The 25,039-nt window shown below is 42.7% G+C and overlaps 1 long non-coding RNA gene across 1 annotated transcript in view; it reads left to right on the forward strand.

Moving 5' to 3' along the window:
• The window catches only part of LOC137632249 (uncharacterized), a 42,572-nt gene that overhangs the window by 2,104 nt on the left and 15,429 nt on the right, over positions 1-25,039 (forward strand). The window contains exons 2-3 of the long non-coding RNA XR_011042025.1: positions 23,832-23,964; positions 24,559-24,699. This is a non-coding gene — a long non-coding RNA (uncharacterized lncRNA). The remainder of the gene's footprint in view (positions 1-23,831; positions 23,965-24,558; positions 24,700-25,039) is intronic.

Here is a 25,039-nt window from a genome sequence, read left to right on the forward strand (position 1 = left end):
ACTTTTTACGCGAATGACTATTTTTGCAGCGTATGACTGTTTTCATTGGCGGGAAATTGGCAGGCATCCTTAGGCAGTGGTCAATACATGGCGTTAGTGTAGCAAAACGTCGTCTGGGAAAACTAGTTATTCTCAAAATAGTTTCTGTAAAAAACACTTTAATTTGATTTATATCAAATATTCGCCTAATATAAAATACACATTTCACAAATATTGACACTTTTGAATAATTACTCCATTTTTAATTTAGTATATATATATTTTGAATATATACAAAATGGACGCTGATGTCATGGATTTTTCTTTGGTTGACTACGTTGACGATGTCGGTTCCCGGTCGCTTAGTACCTCCCCCACCAACCCCTTCCCCCTCCCACCCCTTCCCCCTCCCCCCACCCGCAACATATCTGGCTACTTTTTGCTTAATCAGCATTTAAAGAACCTAATCATTGTACAAAATGAGGAGAGCTGCAGGACTGGATAATTTTGGAGTAAATGGAGAGCATTCTCTTGTAAACAAATACCTTTTTTTCTGTTGGCTACCTCACTTATCTGGAATTATAATAGTATAAAGAGTTGCAGATATAATGGTCCGTAATAGTGGCGGCTCTCTTCAGCACTCATTATTTTTACTTGATATTATCAAGAACATTCATTATAGCGATGTTTTTTCTGTTACTAAACCAACGATTTTTATAGGGGTACTTTATTAACTTTTGGCGAAGCTGAAAGATGAGCCATTAGACTGTTAGCAAGGGTTTACCACCCGCTAGTTAGCGGGGGAGGGTGAGGGGTAGTAACACCCCTCTCACTCATACACTTGGCCTATGAACCTCACTTTATTTTTGGCTTGGGGAGAGAGAGAGAGAGAGAGTGTCGCTTCCCTCTCCAACTTACTAGCCATTTCACTTAAATTTTCTTAATCTTATGTTTTCTTTTATATATATGAAAACCTTCTTAATGTTTTTATATATATTTTAAGCTTTTCTTTACAGTGAATGTTATTGTTTGTGTGACAGCATAGTGCAGCAGGTTCCCAAGGGCTGGGAACCATCTCTTAACGATATTCCCCCCTTGAATGATGAACAACCCGTAGGCTGGGAGCCTTCCGAGTGACTCGGCTGTTGCCTCAGGGGAGTCCTCATTTGTTCCTACACTGATACAAACCCTCATTCTGTATTGTAGGAGATATTCTGGCGCGAGCTAGAAAATACGGCAGAAAAACCTTAAGAATGGCGTTAATGATCGGGAAGGTAGTTATCCACCTGTTAGAGTTGGAGGACCGCCGATCGGTAGCTACTGTTTACCTCCAATCGAATTCTAGCCATCGCAGTGGTAACACCGCTGCTCCTGCTGTTGTTTGACTGGCAGACTAGCCTTTCTTTTTTGTGCTTTTCATTAATTCTTTTTCTTTGTTGGATGTGATGTCCTTTATTATGAGGAAGTGTCTTGTGGTGCCCCTGAAATCCTGTAGCACCTTTATGTCGCCGCTGGAGGTGGATCCTGATTTCCTATGCCCTGGGTGCAGAGTTCATAGGTGTTCTGAAGGCTCCCCCTGCCAAGTATGTAGAGAAATCCCAGAAGGACTTGTTACCTCCAGGTTTGCCGTTGAAAGGTAAGGAGTCTCGGGCCTCTTCTTCAGCCTCATGTTCTCTCCCTTCAGACTCTTCCTTGCCTCCCTCCTCCGGGGGAGAAGTCAAGGAAGAGTGGCACCATTGATTTAACCCCATTCCTCTTGGTCAGGCGGATCCCGTTGCCTCCCCTAGCGGGGCAATGTTTTCTGCCACCGGGAATGTTTCCGTTACTGCTTCCGTTCCAGATCATGTACGAGCAGTATGGCCTTCCCTTGGACTTAATGGTTCTCCTTTGGAGGAAGTTTGGAACCAGTTCCTCGCGGGTAAGGTTGTGCCCCAGGTTCTCAGGAGTTCCGGACCTCGCTTACCTCCCGTCAACTCATTCGGCGCCCGCTGAAGTTTCAGTGGATGTAGTAACTTCAGCTCCTGCGGCGCCTACTTCTCACACTGTTTGCGCTTCTACAATATCACAGCGTCGCAATCGCAAACATCGCAGTACCTCCTCCTCCTCCTCCTCCTCTTCAGAGGCTAGGAGGGAGAGAGAGAAGAGGAAAAATTCGCCTTGATGTTCTCGCCGGAGAGACAGGCAATATAGGAAGAGACATCATTGTTCTCGCTCTTCCTTGCGTTCTCTCTCTTCACGAGATGTCTCGCCTCTAGACTATAAGTGGTCTCGGTGCAAACCTAAGAAGAGCGCTTCCTCTCATCATCGTTCTCTCTCGCGAGGGATCATCTAAGCACTCAAAGCGCTTTGAAAATAGCGCTACGTTATGTTCTCGCTCTTCATCGCAAGAGAGGTCTTCAAAGCGTAATAAGCTCTCCCCTAAGAGAAGTGCTTCTTACCGCGGGCGCTCAGAATCGCTTGCCGATTCTTCTCACAATTTTTCATCTAATCGCGCAGGGGCGCGGCCAAGGGCAAAGCGTGTCCTGATCTCCAACCCTCTCCTTCACATATTAGTTTGAGGGTCTCCGATCACTCTAGGAAAGTCAGAAAAAGCGCTTCTCCTCGCTTTCGCTCCTTATCATCAGAGAAGGATCACTCGCCCTTCGACTTCTCGATCTCGCAAGTCTCCCGTCATACACTCGCGGGGTCAATCTCCTCACCCTCGTGTTTCAGATAGGACAACCTCGCACCCGGATCCTTTGTTTCCTAATGAGTTAGGGATTACGAGCCTCTTGAAAACCTCAGAAGAAGACGTAGGGGTTCAACCCTTCTTCTCTTCAGTTGAGAGCAGAGGGACAAGGCCAGATCGCTGATCAATTCGGCTTCTTCCACCTTGTCCTTCAGACCTTTCAAAGAGAGGAATCTCTACAAGCTGTACAAGGTCAGGCACTCGTGGCGCCATTATCCAGCGCTCAGCCTTCCCCTGCAACAACAGTAGCATGATTTCCTACTTCGCCATTACCTCCAGAGTCTCCGATTTCTATCGTTCTTCCCCTTTCGAATAAGAAAGATGCGAGGAGTAAGGCAAAAGTTTTGTCTGCTGCTTGCGTCTCCACTTCACCTGTAATAACACGCAAGGAATTAGCGCAGCCTGAGGATTCCTTGGAAGAGCCGCTGTCGAAGGACTTGGAGTCCTCCTATTTAAAGGCTCTAAGAACTTTGTGTGATATCTCAGGCCTCGGCGATTTGCATCTGTCTCAACATCTTGACGGTCCAGCCTTAGATAGGGTAGTCGTCCTCCACCGAACCCTACGGCCAGAATTGAACCTCCCTGGTCTGTTCACACTGCAGGCCATCTGAGGAAGGTCTTGCAGGCGGTCTCGGGAGAAACGGGTTCCCTGAAGTCTCAGGGATCCCATAATTTTTTGCAATTTCCGTTTTTGAGGCAAAAGTGCTTTTACAAGGTCAGAGACACCAACCTTTCTCCTCTGACCTTGGATCCCCTCACGGCGAGGCTTACACCTGGCTTCTCCTCGGAGAGAGAGACTACTCTTCCAGTCTCTTTCTCAGCCACAGCATCCTCGGCAATGGAGAACCTGTCAAACCAAGACTCCATGCAGTCCCTACAGGAAGTCCTGGTTGCTGGGGCCAAGACAATGGACTTCCTAACTGCTACAACAGTGACCATGTGGGGCAATTGGGTTCTCAAAAGGAGTAAATCGGTAGTTTCCAGACTTCATAGGCGCATCGCTAAGGCCGAGAGATCATATTTTAGAAACTCGGACCTTCTACAACCTCTTCTCTTTTCTAAGCAAGCAGTTTCCTCTACTGTAGATACTTGGAGGCACAGGACACCACTATGCAAAAGGCTGCTTCTTTTTGCACAATGCAGCTGCAGCATCTAACAACACAATCTAAGGCCACAATCGCAGCTTCACTTCCAGAGGAAAGTCGGCTCCTCCCAAGGCTAAAGGCAGAGGGAGGAACCCTAGATAGAAATAGGGTTTCGGATCCCCCTTTCCAGTTGCGTAGGGGGTTGCCTGCAGGGGAGTTGGAGGAGGTGGAAAGCTATGGGGCCCCCATGCAATGGACCATCGGGTTTTATGTTAGGAAAAATACAAACTGTTACAGGTTTGTCATATCTTTCCAACAAGGACAGAGAATTTGCAACTCAGCTACGAGATAATACACTTTCTGTCCTTCTCCATCCTATGGAGGTGTGGGGGCGTTTCTCCTTAACTGCAACTTCCGAACATCCACTGAGATGCGCGTTTCAACCGTTACGTCTGGGTACAGAACGATGTGTTTTTCATTGAGGTCTCCGAGCCTCTTCTCCAGTTCTGTCCTCTTCTCCTGGAACAATTTAGTTTTTTCAAACTCTGTTCAAAAAGGAGAAGGCATACAGTCAAACAAGCAGTTAGTCCACAGGACTTCCTGGGTATGTTGGACAACTAGGACTCTCACTACTAGATTCTGGAATGCCGTCATCAAGGAAGTGTCTTCAACCCTTTAGCAGCTCTTACGAGAAGGTTTACCCTAGTGTCAACCTAGTTTGATAGGATCAGTTTCATTTTCTGAAGACCTCGGTACAATGGATTTATCTTAACAGACTCAACATCTCATCTTCGTTACGGATTGAAGTAAATTTCAAGAGATACCCTGGCTTCCTTATCAGAGACAAGCACCCTTATATATGTTTGTTTTTGTCATAGCAGAAGTATTTTTTCCGCAGATCGACTGGATTCTATGAGGAGGATAAGAAGTCTTCCCTCTATGAGATGCACTTTCAGCCAGCAGTCTTGTCAACGTCTCGCTTGGGTTCATCAAGCCCGCATTTGAGTCCTTTGAATCCAGCCTCCTCTTTGGCATGAATAAGAACAGGAGTAGTATCTCCCTCTTTTTCGCTGGTCTTTGAGACCCGCGTAGGATACAGACTCAAGAAGACGGTTGACAAATGGAATCTTCGCAAAGCAGTCAACTTCATTGACTGTTCCTCGAATTGATTTCTTCCTTCAGATGCATCAAAGAAAAATGAAGGGGGCATGCTATACCACTTGGTCTCCAGGCTTTGGTCAGAGTCCGAGCAGTACTGCCTCATAAACCTTTCAGAGATGAGGGCAACCTTCTTGTTGGCAAAGGGTGCCATCCCCTTTGAGGAGAACTCAGTTTTGAGCTCTGGCTCGTATCTCAGACAATGCCCGATGTCGACCTTCAACTTGAGCTAGAACTTGAGGATGGGAAACAGAGATTGCGGCCAAGAAGATCGCGTCTAGATGATGGAATTCTCCCTTTCTTTAGTGTGTTGATCGTGTCCTTCCTTTTTGCTGAAAAGACTTCCCTTTCCCGTTCGTCTCCCCTTCGAAGGATTCTTCCAGCGAAGAGAGGGATTCATCCACTCCCTGGTCGAGGTAGTAGTTCCTCCACCAGCCACTATGCAGCAATCATCTTGCTTGGTAGAAGGATCGCTGACAGCAGCAGCAAACAATGGCCGGCTTTCCCATCCGCGAGAGAATCTCCCTTTTCCTGGTTGATCTCGCCTTTGGGGATTCCTCCCACGGGGATTGGGTTCACTTATTCTCCACCCTTGCCCTTCAGAGTACGCCTCGTCATCAGTAATCTTGTTTCGTTAGAAGACTCGTTTCACCTACAGATGTACAGTAGATCCTGAGAGATCCTATGGGAATTGGATTCGTCCATTTCCCGCCCTTGATCTTCGGGAGCAGGCCATCAGACTCGTCTCGCCAGTAAGACTTGTCTTGCCTAACGGACTCGTCAAGTCCAGTTGAGTCATTGGTAACTCCCTACGGAGATCCAGAGAGAACCCCCTCACTGACTCTTAACAGCCACATGTGAACATCCTTCACGATGCAGTATCTTTGCTGTGACTTCACGCCTGGAGACTATCCAGCTCCTCCTCTCTCAGGGTGTCTCTCCTGCAACAAGTTGCAACGAGAATGTCTGGATACCTAGACAGATCTTTGGCTTCGGCCATCCAGGTTAAGTGGACTGTAAGTTGGTATCATGGAATGGGTATCCCTCCCGTCAATACCACTATGCCAGCAGTAAGGGAGTTCCTTGGTTACCTTCAGGAGGAAAGCTTCTGTTGGTTTCGGCAATGAAAGGCTACTGCTAGTCTTTGAGCCTCGTTTTTAGACTTAAAGGAATTTACCTTTCTTTCACGTTGGCATCGCCCCTCATAGGAAGTTTTGAGCCTACAGACCCTTAGTCGGAAAGGAGACAGTGTTTCAGGACTCCAAGCAGGAGAGGTCACCTTACCTTGATGACAGATTTCCCTCTCGTGTTGACTTAAGCCAAGAGATTTGACGAACCCCATGGGATGCCCTTAACATCGCATTCACGATGATAGGCCAAGTGATACTCGACCTAGTTTCTGACAGCTCAGAAATTAGTCTAGGAGTCCTTCGTTGCATAACCAATGATCCAGATCAACGGTTACTATGCCAAAGAGAAACTGGAGGGCCTTCCTCGAGGAAACTATAGGAGCTTGACCCCGAGTTTCAGCACTTTTCACCAGCTCGGGGAAAGTCAAGAGAAGGATCACCGACGACACGTTCTTGTCTCGGATTCACAAGGTAATGGACCAAGCATAGAAGAGACAGAGAGCTCATAACATTAAAGGCAGGATTATGCCCTAACATTTATAAGACTACTCTGTGAGACAGGTCTTGTCAGTGGGCGTGTAGAAGTGTCACATGACCTTCACCACTCGCATCCTGTGAGAAGTGACTCACAGAAACATGGATACCTTCTCCAGAGATCCCATGGTGGCTACACAATAAATGATTTGAAAACCTCTGTCTCCTTGATGAACAAGTAGCAGATGAGGGAGGGTAGAGTTTAACTATGGTTAAGTCTGGGACAAGGGACAGAGAAGGACTGGCCCTTATTTTCTTCTATCTTCCAGCCTGTGGAATAGCAACACCTACAGTACTCTTCAACTAGACCCCACTGTCTGCAGGTCAAAACTTCCAATGTGTACCTGGTATAGATAGATATACTTGTTACATCCCCATACCCCCTGGCGAGGTAGGATTTGGTAAAGTCTATGGTACCCTTGGAAGAGTCCGATGACTCGGAGAACTCTTTCTTGGACCAGTCACAGTGCTAGTATCACAAACGCACAGCTTGCATAGGCCGCTGTACATGCAAAGCACAGTTTTAGTGAGGTGTAGGGTTTCCACCAATTATGTGCAAAATACATAAAGGGGAAAACCCCCTGGTCAAAGCCAAACGGCCTGTTGGCACTGACTTTCACCCTCCTTAAGGGTAAGTGAACCCATATAAATGGCGTTGGTTTGTATTTAGTGACGGAACAAATGACATTTAGAAGTGATATGTATTTTTCCTAATGATACAAACCTTCGATCACCTTCAGAGCGTAAAATCGCTTCAGCGTGAATCGTCAGCCTACCTCCTCTTCCAGTGATTCGTAGCTTCTCGACGCTTAAACGCTCATCGCTCAACAGGGTAGCGTTCGGCTGTTGCTCATTGCGTTTCAGTCTAACCCGTCGCTCTCCTTCGGAATGCAATAGCCCTCCAGGGCGTAAATTGCTCAGCCTTCATAATCCTCACCTGCTCGACAGTCACTCCATCGTCTGGTAAAGTATGAATCGCCTGACCATTTTCGACGATCGAAATTTTGTGTATCACCTTAGCGTTTGGTTACACGGGAATCGCCGACGCTTCCATCAGTTCGTGGATAACCTAACCATCGTCAACGATCGACAACTCGTGTATCTCCCAAGTCTTCGGTTACACGTGAGCCGCTTACGCGTTCGACTTCTCGTCAAGCTTCTGATACGCGAAAATTGCCGAGAACGTGAGAATCGCCTGCTCTTCCACCACCTCGGAAATTGCCTGCTCGTTAGCAATCGCGTGCTCGTTAGTGTTCGCCTGCTCATCAGCGATCGTCTTGCCAGTAGTGTTTACTTCAGCAACCATATTCGTAGCTTAGACCTTTACCGTCTTGGGAATCGCTCGTCCGTCGCTTAGTGAATCACCGTTCGACTGTAACTCAGAGCGTTCCCAAACTACCCCGTCGTCTTCCTTTGGAATGCTTTCACCCGCCTGTTTGCGATTCACTTCAACGAGAATCGTCTCTCATCGGTCAGCCTTCACGCCCAGCTATGCGTGAGTCGCCTACTCGAGGATCGTCGACACAGTGGTAACGATCGATCCTGCGTCATCGCGGTATCGCCCGTCAACACGGGGTCACACTCCCTCTTATCGATCATCGAGTCATCGGTCTTCATGTTGGCAATCACTATCGCGTCCTGAGCAGGTGGTTTCCCGACGCTCTCCAACGCGTCAGCAGTCGTCACATCCTCTTGCAAAGAGGATCACCAACTGCAGCCACCAAAGGTGGTGGTTGTGGCAGGGAGGAAGGAAGGTTATCAATCGTTCACCGTCATACCACGAAGGCTTTGGAAACCTTCCTTCTTTAGCACCCGCACCATTGACTTTCTGGCCCACCAGGTAATGACCCTGTGGGCTATCACCATTCTGAAACGTCCAGCGATTCGTTTATCACCACCTCGAGAGTTGTTTATTCACTGCCCTCCCTCTATAAATTTCCTTTATAGTATAGAATGAAAAACTATATACAAATATATTCTACAAATTTGTACAGTCTATATAGTATTTATGTACGCTGACACATGACGAGGTGTCCAGTTACTGTATCTTTGTTTTGGAGGAACTCGTGTGAAGTATGTGGTCTATGAACTGGCATTATGATTCCTTCTTAACCTAACCTAACAACTACAGATTCTACATAACCAAGGGACAATGGTAGGGATGGGCAACAGTCATCGGCATTTTTCCTTCAAGAATGGCATCATCTTCATTATAATACCTGCACCACTCTTTCTTGAACTATTTTAGATAAATATTGTCATTGTTCTCTTATACTTGACTATTAATTGGAAGTCTTGTGTATTTTATCTTTTTTTTTTTTTTTTTTTTCTCTCTCTCCAGATACTATCATCTTAGTTGTTGGGACTCATGCATACTTTATAACCCAACACTTGAAAGACGTTCTAGCCCTTTATGTAGAATTTTTTTTCATTGAAGTTATAGATGTCTTGGTATACTTTATTTATAGACTAACCCTATTTAGCTATGTTAGCGAGCGTAGAGCAGAATTCCTTTACTCATCATAAATTTGTTGCAGAAAATATTGGATAAGAAGTCTTGGTATTGAATATGAGTTTTTTTCCAAAGCAGGACTTCTCAAGTAAATTTATTTTATTATAAACTCTTACCAGAGCACTATTGTGTGAGCTTATTTTAGTATGTATGATGAGGATGTACAGTATCTAATATTTAGCTGTTCTTTTACATTTATGGAGTCAGGAACTGTCAATGTTTGTATAGTATGTTCAGTGGTGATGTTGGAAGGTTTCCATATCTTTTGCACATTGTTTTTCATTAGTCTTGGGATACCTGTCAAACATTTTCATTTTAGGTAATCCGGTTTAAATTACTTGAAAGTGCATTGATCACACTGTATTTACAGGTAGTGCACTCATCCCATTTCTTTTTCAAAAAATACCAATTAGGTATAGTAACCTGTAAAGACATGAATCTTCACACCCTTAGAGCATCTGCATTGGAATATTCACATTGACACATTCTTTTGATTCAGATGGCAAAGGTGAATTAATCCAAGAATATAAAATAAAAGAAAAAATGCCCTAGATATTGGCAGAAAAAAGTTGTCATCTGCCTATTGACTTATAGCTCACAGATATTTTAAAGTCTTCAATTCTTTTTCATTTCAATTCATAAGTTTATAAATAATTTTTTTTAGCATTGATACATACTATTGATTAAAATTTATGTTCTTCACTGTAGGAAAGAAGAATTAAATGAGTTAGAGATTTTGTCTTCTTAGTGGAGCAAGGTTACTTGTTGTTTCTCCATGAGAAACTTAAGATAATTTGGACCAGTTAAGAATACAGGACTTTGTATTACTGACATTGATAAAGAGGTGATAGGAATTTAGCAGACCTAGAGTATGCTGATGATGCTGTCCTTATTAGCAGAACACCAAAGGATTTGCAATACTTGCTTACAAGAATGCATGAAATATCACATGAGGTTGGGCTGAAGATAAATGGAAAAAAGATAATGATGAGAACGGAGAGTACAGTGGAAGATGAAATATCATTGGAAGGAGAAAGGATTAATGAGGTAGAATCATTTAAGTATTTAGGAACCATGTACAAAAATCAAATAGATCACTTTGCCATTAATAAAGAGAGAAGGAGGACTCTGAGAAATGTTAGAAGCTATAGAGGTGCAGATATTGGTAGTGATCACCAGCTCCCCATTGCCACACTGAGATTAAAACTGAAAGTACCCAGCAGAAAGGTAGATAGAATACCTAGGTTTGATACAACTAAACTTCTAGAAGAAAAGCACAGAGAAACATTTGCAATTGAATGTAAGAACCGATTTCCAGTCTTAGAAATTTTAAGAGATGAAGAGCATCCAATTAATGAAGAGTGGTGTAATATTAAGGACATATATCAGTCAGATGGTAGAGAAGTCTTGGGACACACTGTTACAAGGAGAAAGCCGTGGATATCAAATGATACTTAGGATACTATAGAAAGGAGAAAAAAACAAATTGATTGTTGAAAGTTTTTGAGGAAGTAAAAAAAATACAATGTAGAGCATGCTAAATATTTCAGTAATGATAGGGAGGTCAAAAGGAAAGCTAGGAATGACTGGAGAGAATATTTAGACTGTAAAGCAGATGAGGCTGACAAAGCTATGAATTTGGGAAGTGGCTATGGTGTAGGAATTGCTCATAGAATTGTTAATGCCAAAGAAGAAGAAGGATATGCCAATCTAGGCCTAAAAGAGAGATGGATCTGTTATAACAACAGAACATGAAGAAAGACAACGTTAGATGGAACACTTTAATGATATTATGAATAGGAGATATGAAGGGAATAATTTGATTGATATACCTGAAGCTGATGAAGACCTTGATGTGCCCATGAATGAATTCAGTGTGTTTGAAGTTGAAACTATCCTTAAAACATTGAAAGAGATGGAAAGCTTGTGGATGCGATAGAATAACTGCCGAGATGATACTGCCCGAAAATGAAGTGACTCCCAGAGTACTAACAAGATTATTTTGTAGAATGTGGCATGAAGAGGCAAAACCTGATGAATGGTAGTTAGGAATGTTGGTAAAAATGGCAAAAAAAAAAGACCTGACTGATTGCATTAAATACAGAAGCATAACACTTAAGTCAGTTACGAAAATACAGTATGTAGTATGCTTATTCTAAAGAGACTGGAGAGAAAGATTGATGAAAAGCTGAGATGAAGGAGCAGGATTTAGAAAAGGTAGAAGTTGCACTGACCAAATTTTCACTTTGAGACGTACAGCATTGCGTAGAATATAGAAATCCACTGTTGGTGACATTTGTGGACTATGAAAAAGCCTTTGACAGTGTGCACCGGCCAATTTTGTGGAGAGTCCTGCGTCATTGTGGAATTCCTCATAAATATGTAAATTTGATTCAGTCTGCTCATGACCATAGCAAGTGCAAAGGTAATGTTAATGGAGTCTTATCAGATGAATTTCTAGTGAACAGTGGAGCACTCCAAGGGAATGTGTTGTTCCCTATGTTGTTTATCCTCCTTGTGGATTTTGTAATGCATAGAACAGCCCTAGATGGTGGAGAAGGATTGGACCGGATTGGTAAAAGGAATTTAGCAGACCTAGAGTATGCTGATGCTGCTGTCCTTGTTAGCAGAACACCACAGGATTTGCAATACAGTACTTCCTTACCAGAATGCATGAAATATCACACAAGGTTGAGCTCAAGATAAACAGAAGAAAGAGAGATGATGAGAACGGAGTAGCAATCGAAGATGAAATTTTATTGGAAGGAGAAAGGATTAATGAGGTAGAATCATTTAAGTATTTAGGAAATATGATCTCCAATACAGTCTTTAGAATTAGAGTTTAGTGAAAGATTGATAAAAGCAAATCAGACAATGGCTAAGTTAAGTAAAATTTGGAAATCAAATCGCCAAAATTACGTATGAGAATCAGACGAGTTTTGTGAGATCGGTATTACTGTATGGACATAAGTCATGATATGACAATGAATCAATCTCCAATAGATTTAGTAGATTTGAGAACAAAGCCATCAGAAGGATATTGGGTGTTAAATGGCAGGACAGGATTAGAAATGAAACTATAAGAGATCACTCGAGCGGCATATGTGGATGAGATGATGATGAAGGTTAGATGGAGATGGTTTGGGCATGCTCTTTGCACTACCCAAGAGAGATTAGTTCACCAAATGTTCAGCTGGGCTCTACTAGACACTAGAAGAGTTGGAAGACCCAGACCTACATAGCTGAGGACTATTAAAGTGTTGAGTAGGAGATGATGAATGGGAAAGTATTGAATTAAAAGGTCAAGATAGAGACGACTGGCGAAATCTAACCAAGGCCCTTTGTGTCAATAGACGTTGGAGGAGATGATGATGATAATGAAAAATCATTAATGGTTTTAACGATTGTTTTTCATATATTGTACTTTATATGGATGCATAGCTTTTACCTTTGTGTATGTTAATTTCATGGGGAAATAATAGGTCAATGAAAATCACTATGTGTTTAGTTCACCTTCTTATCCAACATATCTTTAGGAAATCTGATAAGCTGTGTAGAATTGCCTGATAGGGATTTTCTGAGTGTGTCAGAAAATATCAAGTAATTAAAGAGCATAGTATGCATTTCTCTAATTGTGTATGTATTTGATATTTAGTAATTTCATTGTTTCACTATTTCTTTGTACTGTACGTTTATTCATTTATCCTATCAACTTTCTTGTACAAGTAATTTTCAAGAATTTATAAAGGGAGGGTTTTTTTCTGTTAGAAATGGAATGACATTTTATTGGTTGAATGTTGAGATTAGGGCTAGGTTGATAAGAACCTTAATCTTTTTATCTAGATGGAGCCGATTTAATCTGTAATATACTGTATCATTGACACTTTTATTTTTATGTTTTTTAAGGCTAATTTTTTTACATCAATGTAATGTATATGAATACTGTATGAAAATATTTTAGAATGCAACCAAAGAAGAGAGTGCATAGGCTAGTTCTTGAATTAGGAAATTATGGATCGCTTTTGAATTTTCTGGGTTTTACTATCATGAATTTGCATTGACTTTGTCAAACAAGATTCTTTATTTTATAGGAATATTGGCTGAGAAATTCTTATTACCTGGTTTATTTATTTATCTTTTCTTCCTCGTATAGGCTGTGTAGTTACTTGTTTCCCATATTGAATCCATCTTTTATAAATAGAGTCCTGTACATGTCTGGCTTAGGCTAGCTAGCAGACTGGGGCTATTTGATGCTCTGGAGGAGGTTTAAAGGTTGCTCATGAATGCCAGAGGCAAGGGACAGGACAGTACTAGAAACTGACCATATATGGGTATGATTAGTGCTCAAGCCCTTTTTCCATCAAGATAGAGCCAGGGAAGGCCAGGCAATGGTTGTTGATGAATCTTCAGGTAGATCTCAAACCCTACCCTTCTTAGCTATTGGGCTTGAGTGTGTCTCAAACTCCAGTTCAACAGATATCCAGACAAGGACTTCTCCAATATGCTACCTCAACTTTGCAACTCAGTGTAATGTGGATTAAATTTAACAGATATTGTTATGTTAAACTTGCCTAGAATTACAGGATGTACAGTCAGCCAAATAACAGGTCTTATACAAGATTATAGCACTCCTCGCTGGCAATAAAACCATTCCATATGTACACAAGCAAAGAGGAATAAAATCCAAATCTATATTCCTTCTTCTTCAAAATCTCTTTAGCTGGATTAGAAAAAAATGTGACTGATTCCTCAGTTTGTAGTAGGTGAAATGAACATTGTGACTGACCAATTTAGCAGAGAAAACCAGCTCTAATAACGGGGAGGTCATTAATCCAGCAGGTGTGTCAAATGATCTGGGAGATTTGGAGCAGGCCCTACATAAATATTTTTTACTACCTCTCTCCAAAGAAAATAGTCTATCTTTTGTCAGTGGATACCTTTCCCTAAAGTTAGTCAAACCTGAACTTTTACACTTTTCCTCTCAATAGTTAAGTAGCATTAGGGTTGGTCAATTCCAGAATAACTCATCACTGTATTCTGGCACGAGGTAGATCCCATACTTTAAGGAAGGATCTATTCAAATAACTGAACTCTTTTAGGCACCCAAATACCTTTGTACTGTACTTCATCCAAGTAGGCTATGTGAAGACACCACCAACTTCTAGGAAATAGTGTTTTTTCATGTAGGATCTGTACTATTGCCTCCATAAGGAGATCTACCAATACCCTTTATCAAAGATAGTTGTCAGTCCAAAACCAATAGCACCAATCTAGAGCCATTTCAGCTACTAGAACCTCTCTGATCAGTATGATAGAATTTTTCTGTTTTCTCAGTACTAAGAATTCTTCAGTTCCCTCCATTAAAGGTTATAGACCAATGTTGGCTTCTCCTTATAAAGTAATTTGGATATATATAATGGTGCTTAATGGAGACACCGATCCTTCTTGAAAGTTTATTATAATGTATAAAGGTGTTATATTAGTGTAGTAAGCTCAGATACTGTAAATTGTTTTTATCCATATAAAACACTAAATATTGTTTGTTCCAACACAGAGACTTACCTCGAACTACTTTCTTAGGAGGTACCTGGAATCTCCTCTCAACCGACCAGAGTTTTGTGTAGTTTACCCTACTTCCGTGTTCTGTGAGGACTATCCCAGGCAGAAGGATACGTGCCCTGAGGCTAGTCCCGAGCCAGGTCGCGTGTTAGCTTGGGTCTCGACCCTCGGTAAGTTCTCTGGTCGTGTCGTGATATCATCTCGACGCTCTCCTTGTCTCAGTGTGACCCTTTGTGTCCCCAACTCGTGTGTCCCACGTGGCCCTCTATACTTTCCCTTGTGCTCTCGCGTGTCCACTTGCTTTCCCTTGTGTTTTTAAAGTGTTTTCTTGCCCTTATTATCCTTTCCCGCTGCGTTCCTGTGTCTTGCCGTTTTGTGCTAGTGCGGTATGGAGCATCATCGCCGTTGTCCTGGGCCTAAGGCTGGAAAGTCGCGTGGTGCGTTCTTGTCTAAGCTTTAGGTGGACCCGCACTCCCTTTGCTCTTCGTGCAGGGGTAGAGTTTGCTCTCCTTCGGACACGTGTCCGGAGTGTGTGTCATGGACTGAAGTGCAGTGGGTGAGGTTTGGAACGAAGAAGAAGAAGTAGTCATCTAAACGCTCGCCCAGGAAGTCCAGCATTTCTTCGCCCGCGATGTCTACCGGAGACAAGTCTGACAGGGTCCCTTCTTCATCCCCTACCCAGAGTAGGGGACGAGGTAAGTCCGTTGCGGGGAAGAAACCAATGGTTCTTCCCTGGGGTCGTGTCTTCGGGATTCTGGGGTTGCTGATCCTTTACAGGCAAGTGAGGGGCCTGAAAGTTTAATTAGTGAGGGTCTGCAAGACGATGCCCTTGTGTTTGGGGGGCACGTCTCTTCGGATGACCCTATGTGGAATAAAGATGTCCTTGTATCTTCACCAGCTTTGTGGATTTATGTTTCAGGTGCCTCCGCAGCTGAAGGAGCCCCAGGAAAAGAAGATTCGCCGTTGGAAGATCCCCTCGGATGGGGGCCCCCGAGAACTCCCTGTAGGTCACCTTGAGGGAAGAGGACGGCCTTGGGTCCTGGTTCTAGAATATTGATCGTCCGATCTCTCTCCCAGCCCCTCTATCAGCGGTTCCCGACGTCTTCCTTCAGCCTTCGACATCTGGAACCCAGAAAATGGTGAAAAGGGACGCGCCCGCCTCTTGGATCTGTTACGAGGAGTCGCCAGAGTCCTCGGAGGTAGGCTCATCGTTGTCGTCGGAGGATGAGGCGTGGAGGAGACACCGTCGAAGGAGGAACAGATCCAGGAGACAGCGCTCCCCCTCGAGGTCCCGCTCTAGGTCACGGCATGGGAGGAAGCAGTCAAGGTCCCCGAGGAAGAAAGCCAGGAGGAGCAGTTCACCGAAGGAGCAATGGGTCCTAGTTCCCCGCAATAAGCTCGCGTACTTTACTACTCTCCCGAGCACTGCGGGTTGGCTTCCCGGAGACAGTCCTCCTAGAAGGCCCTCCACCAGCCATAGAATTGACCCTCACAAAGACCCAAGGAGTTCTTCGGACAGGCGTAAGGCCTCGAAACAGGCTTCTCTACCCGCCCAGTGGAGGGAGTTGCCTTTTCGGACGGGCAGCCTCGTTGAGTTAGCTCAGCCGACGATATAGAGGGACGGCTTCCTCCGTCGGGCAAACCCACGGAAGCCTCGCCCCCCTTAAAGAAAGGCAAACGGAGGACGGAGGTTCCCGCGCCCTCTGCAATGCCCAGCCTCAGACCACAACCTAGTGCGGAGGCCCCCGTCAGTACGGTTCCTCAACCTCGGACGGAGGGCGCGGACGGCGACACTGAAACCGCGCCAGCGGAGGACTCCGCTTATAGGAGGGTTATTGGTCTGATTCGCCATCACCACAGGATTGAAGAACCACTTCCTTCCGACGAGGATGCCTGGCGGTCTAGCCTTAATAGACTGGTGGAGGAGCCCGTTCAACAGAAGCCCTCCTTAGCCCTACCTGTGGCCAGAGATGTGAGGCTTGGCCGTGCTCACATAGACAAGGTTGTGGCACGAAACGCTGAAGGTTCCTAAGTTCAGGGTTCCTCCAAGTTTCTCCAGGGGTTGAAGTCCCAAAGTAAATACTATTGGATGGAAGGACAGCCGCAAGGAGCCAGAAAATTGGAAGACTCCTTGGAAGTTTTAGGTCAGGGAGCTTCGGAGGACAGAGTTTCTTCAGCACCTATCTGTTTTTCTCCATCGAAGGCGACGATGATGGAGGAGATGTCCAAAGATCTCGTCAACGTCGCCTCTTGGTTAGACTGGTGGGCCTCGACACTAGTAGGCATCCAGGCTTCCGCCGACTCTGCAGTTCCGTCCAACCAAGCGCTGTTGAAGGAACTTATCAGCTCCGGAGGGTAGGCCTTGAAGTTCCTAACTTTTCAGTCCCTAGCGTTATCCGCCAACTGGGTTCTGCGACGAAGGGACACAGTCTTAAATAAATTGTCCAGGCGTATGCCTTACAGGGAGGCGAGGACTTTGAGGAACCTTCCTGTATGGGGTGACGGATTCTTTCCCCTGAAACAGACACAAGAAGTGGTTGAGAAACTTCTGAAACGGAAGGAAGTGAACACTCCCAGACCTCATACCATGAGGAGGCCCACTTACAGAAGGCGTCCTCCGGATGGACCGTCGACGTCTTGAGCCCCCCCAACCAGGTGAGGAGAGAGGCCCCGGCGTCCCTGTGGTTTCAGCCTTCGCAGCCCTCCCGCAGGGGTGATCCCACAGCCCCAGCCTCTTATAGAACAGCCCATTCAGCTTCCAGGAGAGGACGGTCAGGTCGCTCCTCCAGAAGGAGGTAGGGTGAGAGGCTCCCCACTCCTGTCCAAGTCTCAGGTAGGGGGATGCCTCAAACAATTTTGGCAAGCATGGAAGAATCACGGAGCAGAACCCTGGATGGTAACAGTGTTAAAAAAGGGGTACAGGCTTCCGTTCCTGGCAGATCCTCCACCTCTTATCCCAGCAAGTCAGGCGGAGTGGTTAGCCCCCAGGGACCCCTTGAAGAGGGAGGCCTTACAGGAAGAAGTCTCCACTATGTTAATGAAAGGGGCAATGGAAACGGTGCTACAACCGGGTCCAGGTTTCTGCAGCTGCCTCTTCCTGGTGGAGAAAGCAACGGGGGTTTGGAGACCAGTCATAGATCTGTCAGCCCTCAACAAGTTTGTGTGCAAGACCAGCTTCAAGATGGACACCCCGAAGTCGGTCCTGGAGTCCTTGAGGGAAGGAGACCTCATGATTTCCATAGGTCTCAAGGATGCCTATTTCCAGATCCCCATTCACCCCTCCAGCAGAAAGTACCTTCGGGTGAAGTGGGATACCCAGATCTTGCAATTCAAGACTCTTTACTTCGGCCTGTCGACAGCGCCCCAAATTTTCACGAGAATCTTCATGACTGTGTCCGTATGGGCTCACGAACGGGGAATTCGTCTGATTCGCTACCTGGACGACTGGTTACTCCTTTCTTCCTCAGAGACAGTTTTGAAGGAACAAGGTGCGAAGCTACTGCAATTCTGCAAGGTTCTGGGTATCACCATCAACCTTGAGAAGTCGCACCTGTCTCCCTCCACCAGGATGACGTACTTGGGGATGGTTCTAGACTCCCGACTAGTGAGAGTCTTCCCATCAGGGGAAAGGCTGAACAACCTGGACTAGATCCTCCGTCCCTTCCTATCAGGCCAGCCCAAGAGAGCGAAGGATTGGCAGAGATTGATAGGCCATCTAGTTTCATTGGAGAAGCTGGTTACCCAAGGGAGGATGAAACTCAGGGCCATCCAATGGAACCTGAAGGGACTCTGGAACCAGGTAGGCTCGCCCTACGAAAAAATTCCTGTTCTGGAGAGACCCAGCATACACCCTCAAGGGGATGCCCTTCGCAGCGGAGCCCCCGGAGATGCTCCTCTTCACGGACGCCTCCAAGGAGGGATAGGGAGCTCACCTTCTCGGGAAGTCATTAAGGGGCTGTTGGACGGAGGTGGAAAAGACACAGCATATCAACGTCCTGGAGATGAAGGCCGTTCAGAAAGCGTGCCTTCAGTTCGTCGGTCTTCTAAGGGGAAACACAGTGGCGTTAATGTGCGACAACGCCACAGTAGTAGCCTACATAAAGAAGCAAGGTGGTCTAAAATCGAAGGAGTTGTGTGATCTCACGTTGGAGATTCTGGATTGGGCCGAGTCGGAACAAGTCGTAATAACAGCAAGATTCATTCCGGGAAAGAGGAATGTCCTAGCCGACGGACTCAGCAGAATGGGCCAGGTGGTAGGGACCGAATGGGCCCTTCAGCTAGAGGTAGCAAGTCTCATCATCCAAAAGTGGGGTTCGGGGTGATGGACCTCTTCGCGACCAGACTGAACGCACAACTCCCCGTATTCTGTTCTCCTGTCCCAGACCCAAAGACGGCATTGGAAGACGCCTTTCAACACAGGTGGGACAATCTCGACGTATATGCCTTCCCTCACTTCACACTGATCAGGCAAGTGCTCAGTAGAGTAAGAACGGCTCTCAATCTAAGGATGACTTTGGTAGTGCCTTGGTGACCGGAGAGGGAATGGTTCGCGGTTCTAAAAGAGCCAGCGTGCCTTCCCCCGTGGTCTCTGCCAGACAGACCAGATCTCCTGAGGTAACCACACTTCCAAAGGTTCCACGACAATCCACGATCTCTGCGCCTTCACGCGTGGAGGTTATCCAGCGGCTCATGAGGAAAGAAGGTTATTCGGCTGGAACAGCTGAAAGAATGTCTCGTTATCTGAGGCACTCATCGGCAGCGGTGTACCAGGAAAAATGGGCCACTATCACGAAATGGTGTGCCTCCAGAAACATCAAGCCCTTAGGAGCCTCGATTCCGGACATTGCGGATTTCCTCGTACATCTCAGGGACGTGGAGGGCATGTCAATTCCAGCCATCAAGGGAGTCCGTGCAGCGTTAGGCCAAGTTTTCCTCCTGAAAGGCATTGATCTGGGTTCCTCTAGGCACATCTCTATGCTCATCAGGAGCTTGAGCAAACCTGTCCTCCCCATGCCTCCAGGGTGCCGCAATGGGATGTAGCTAGAGTTCTGAAAATGCTGAGTGAGCCACCATTTGAACCTTTGAAGGGCATAGTAGATAGAAATCTCACGCTCAAGACGGTCTTCCTCTTGGCTTTGGCTTCAGCTAAGAGAGTGGGCGAGATCCATGGTTTGTCCTACGAAGTCTCGCACACAAGAGGTTTGCGAGAGGTCTCCTTCAAGTTCGTTCCTACGTTTGTGGCTAAAACACAAAATCCAGCTGTCTGGGATCCGAAATTTGAAGGGTTCACGGTTCCAGCAATTCCTCGGTTAGGCAATCTGGAAGATTTGAAGTTGTGTCTAGTCAGGGCCATAAGGAAATATCTGGAGAGGACTGCCAGTCTCTGACCTGGCATCAAGAACCTCTTCGTCTCCACGGGCACGGTGAGAAAGCCGATCTCTAAGAATACCATCTCCTTTTGGCTTCGACAGGTGATCATCAAGGCCTATAGTAGTGCCGGTCTTCCCCTTCCAGGTAAGCCCAGACCACATGACATTAGATGTATAAGTACCTCTCTTGCCTTTGAGAGAAACATGGCAGTAGTGCAGATCCTCAGGGCAGGCACCTGGTCGAACCAATCTACGTTCACAGCCCACTACCTCAAGGAATGTTCGAGGAAGTCTCTAGGCGGGTTCTCCGCGCTCCAAGCGATTTAACGGCCAAAGCCCCAGGTATAATCGCGGTTATCTAGACCAAAAAGACACAGGTTCGTTTTCCCTTTTCCCCTTGTCTTCACTTTTCTCTTCTTTCCCTGGAGATTTGACCAAGTAGAGACTGCACAAGATATGGATTCACAGTTTCATCACTGGCCACAACAGCAAGAAATTTTTTAAGGGTGAGTACTTAGACACTAGTGTGAGCTCTTTGTGTAGTTTTCCTACGGTTCGTTTTCCGTCAACCTTTGGAACCTAGTCTCCTATCTAGGTTTACAGCCGTCCTGCTTAGTTGGGTCTAGGTCAGGTAGACACTCCCACCTCCTAAAGTGTAAGTCTCCTAAGAAAGTAGTTCGAGGTAAGTCTCTGTGTTGGAACAAATCACAAATTTTTAGTAATTTGTATTTTTCCTAACATACTTACCGAGAACTACTTTCGGGTGATGGCCCTTCCTTCCTTCCCCAAGTGCCTTTCTGACCCTTAGTTAATTTTTAACATCCAAGAACTTACTGAGGGTCGAGACCCAAGCTAACACGCGACCTGGCTCGGTACTAGCCTCAGGGCATGTATCCTTCCGCCTGGGATAGTCCTCACAGAAAACGGAAGTAGGGTAAACTACACAAAACTCTGGTCGGTTGAGAGGAGATTCCAGGTACCTCCTAAGAAAGTAGTTCTCGGTAAGTATGTTAGGAAAAATACAAATAACTAAAAATTTGTTATTTCTATATTCTACACATTGCTGTACAACATGTCACAAAATGAAAATTTGGGCAATACAACTTCTACCTTTTCTAAAACCTGCTTCTTCATCTCTCAGCTTTTCATCAGTCTTTCTCTCCAGTTTCTTTAGAATAAGCATACTATATATTTTCATAACTGACATAAGTGTGATGCCTCTGTAATTTTTGCAATTAGGGAGGTCTCCTCGTTTTGCCATATTCACCGACAGTCCTAGCTCCCATTCATCAGGTTTTGCCTTTTCATGCCACATTCTACAAAATAATCATGTAAGTATTCTTTGGGGTCACTTTATTGGCCAGTATCATCTCGGCAGCTACTCCTGCGTATCCAGGGGCTTTCCATCTCTTTAGTGTTTTGAGGATAGCTTCAACTTCAAACACTGAATTTATTTATGGGCATGTCAAGGTCTTCATCAGCTTCAGGTTTATCAATCAATTTATTCCCTTCATATCCCCTATTCATAACCTCACTAAAGTGTTCCATCCAACGTTGTCTTTTTTCATGTTCTGTTGTTATAACAGATCCATCTCTCTTTTTGATGGGTATATGCTTCATATTTGCCCGAGTCCAGATTTCTTTAATAATTCTATGAGCAATTCTTACACCATAGCCACTACCTGAATTCATAGCTTTGCCAGCTTCGTCTGCTTTCCTGTCTAAATATTCTCTCCTGTCATTCTTAGCTTTTCTTTTGACCTCACTATCAATGCTGGAATACTAAGCATGCTCTACCTTGTAATTTTCATTACTTCTTGGAAAACTTTCGACAATCAATTACTGTTTTTGTCTCCTATTTATAGTATCCCATGTATCATTTGATATCCATGGCTTTCTCCTTATAATTGCATGTCCCAAAACTTCACTATCAACTGACTGATATATGTTTTTGATATCACATCATTCTTCATTAATTGTCTGCTCTTCTTCTCTTAAAATGTCAAAGACTGCAAATCGATTCGTACATTTAATTGCAATGGTTTCTATGTGCTCTTCTGCTAGAAGCTTAATATTCAAACCTAGGTATTCTATCTACCTTTCTGTTGGGTGCTTTCAGTTTTAATTTTAGTATGTCAGTGAGGAGCTGGTGATCACTACCAATATCTGCATCTCTATATCGTCTTATATTTCTCATAGTCGTCTCTTCTCTGGGATCTCATCTATTACATTCTGCAATTCTTCATAGTATTTATCTTTCCTTTCTTCAGGGGAAGCATGATAACCTGCAAGTACAGCACTATATTTATTATGTTCTTAGCTCAGTTGCTTTCATCATCATAAATTAAAGAATGCAGTTATCCTTATTTATAGTATTATGAAAATAAAGCAAATGACTTAATTCTTTGTCATTTCTTAATTCATTAACTGGATTGTAAAAACTACATGCAAGGTATTGTTATCAAGTACACTAACACAGAAAAGAAGTAATGTACACATTGTTTTCTCATGGTTGTATTGGGATAAATGTGACTTTCATTAAATGATTTTGTACCAATTGCATCTTACCAATTTTTTTATGAAATTAAATTTTTATTCACTGTCAAACAATTGCTCTGACTATAAAAGTCTCGGTCATTCTTGAAAGAATCTTGGAGGTTTTATTAAGTTTCTTACTATTGAGTGAAGCCTCTAAAGTTCTGTAAGGGAAGGTGGTACAAAATGTATTTTCTTGTTTGTTTTGTCTCTGTTGCGTGAGGTGATCTACTTTGTGTAATTGCTGGTGTTTCACAAGTGTACACACCTCTGTAGAGTTTCTTAGTTCACAATGGTTTTTGTTTATCAAATATAGAAATATTTAATAAATTTTGATCTCCAAAACATATTATGTAAAAATTTTGGTACTCTACAGTGAATTCCTGAGTCAATGAAGTTTTAAGACCAATTCTGGCATTAGAAAGACTCAAAGGTACAGATAAATTATGTTATGATATTGCTATCTAATATTTCTTATTTTTCGTATTACTAGTATGACCATGGAAATAACAAAAAAGAATTATCTTAAACTTTTATTTATTGTTGTCTAACTAGCCTAAATGCGCACATCATTCAATTTTTTTTTTCACCGTGTTAATTTTCTTTTGCTTTAATGATTTTTATTTTCATTTATATCATTCATTTTTTTTCACCGTGTTAATTTTCTTTTACTTTAATGATTTTTATTTTCATTTAAATTCTGAGAGAATGTGTTGGTAATTATTGCCAATTTCTTTATTTCTCTCTCTCTGCCTGTCAATTATTGAATTAATTATTTGTATGTAATTCTACTTTGTTCATTTTATCACCATTAATCGGTTTGGTGCATGTTAACTCAGTGAATTAAGTAGTCCTATTTTAGGATTATACTGTGAGTCATGAGAGTTTGCCCTCACCTTTCCCAATTTATCTTGAATATTGTAAATTTGATTTTGACTTCAGTGAAATATGTTATATTTTTCTTTCTCTGTAAGGATTTGTATCTGTTTTCTTATAACTAGAACATAGAGGAATACACAGTAATGAGAAAAGCTACCAATATTTCAACTCTGAAGTATATACTGGTATTCTGAAATGTTTGCTAATACTGAGTGAAAGTAATGTACTCTTCGTTATTAATGTTTCCTCTTGGCATAATACACTTTAGAATTTCTATGATTAGATATTACTTAAGAAAGCCGTATTTAACTTATACAATACTAGTGTTTAGTTGTCATTAATATATTACTGTAATCTTTTCAGTTTCTTCATTTGTCCACTACTCGAATACTATAATGAGAAGATGATAAAAATTGTGAATCAAGAGCCACCCTTTGGTTGTCAAAGCAGCAGGAATCACCCAAACCATCTTCAGGTTTGGGTGTTTAAGTTGGAGGTGGGTCATGTAACTGTATTGCTAACGTGTGTGTGTGTATATATATATATATATATATATATATATATATATATATATATATATATATATATATATATATATATATATATATATATATATTTATATAGATAGATATAGATATTTATATATATATATATATATATTTATATATATATATATATATATATATATATATATACTATATATATTATATATATATATATATATATATATATATATATATATATATATATATTTAAATAGATATTTATATATATATATATATATATATATATATATAATATATATATATATATATATATATATATATATATTATATATATATATATATATATATATATATATATATATATATATATATATATATATATATATATATATATATATATATATATATATATATATATATATATACAAATATATATATATATATATATATATATATATATATATATATATATATATATATATATATATATTCTGTATATATATGTGTGTATGTATATATATAGATGTGAGTTTTGTATATTTTTTTTTTGTTATTGAGGAATAATATAATGTGTTTCCTTGCAGTGTATTTGAATGGAAAGTGACGACTCAACAACACAAAGTAACTAACTGGGTTTTGGGTGCTTCAAATTTGCGGGATGGGTCAATGCACAAGTGGAGACTTGCCACCACAGACCAGTGATGAAGTTGACAAGGCTGAAGAAGGTAAAATTATATTTTTTTGTCAAAGTAATGCGCTACAGGTAACCATCACTAATGATGCAGTTGTTAGGTCTTGAAAAACCAATTGGTACTTGATTCATCTTGTGAAAATCTTAAATTAATGTGACATTTTGATAGAGACACTTTCTTAGAAACTCTAAAATAATTTGAAGTAAAAGTTTCTTATTACCCTTTGAGTATTTATTCATAATAACTAAATACATTCTTAGATTTTAAATTGCAAAAATTGGAAAAAATGCACAATATTAAACAAATATTGCTTGAATGTAAATAAACCTGCTTTATGCACTTCAAACCCCTTATATAAACTCATACAAGTTTA

Source organism: Palaemon carinicauda, chromosome 41 (assembly GCF_036898095.1).
Source record: "Palaemon carinicauda isolate YSFRI2023 chromosome 41, ASM3689809v2, whole genome shotgun sequence".
Classification (NCBI taxonomy): domain Eukaryota; kingdom Metazoa; phylum Arthropoda; class Malacostraca; order Decapoda; family Palaemonidae; genus Palaemon; species Palaemon carinicauda.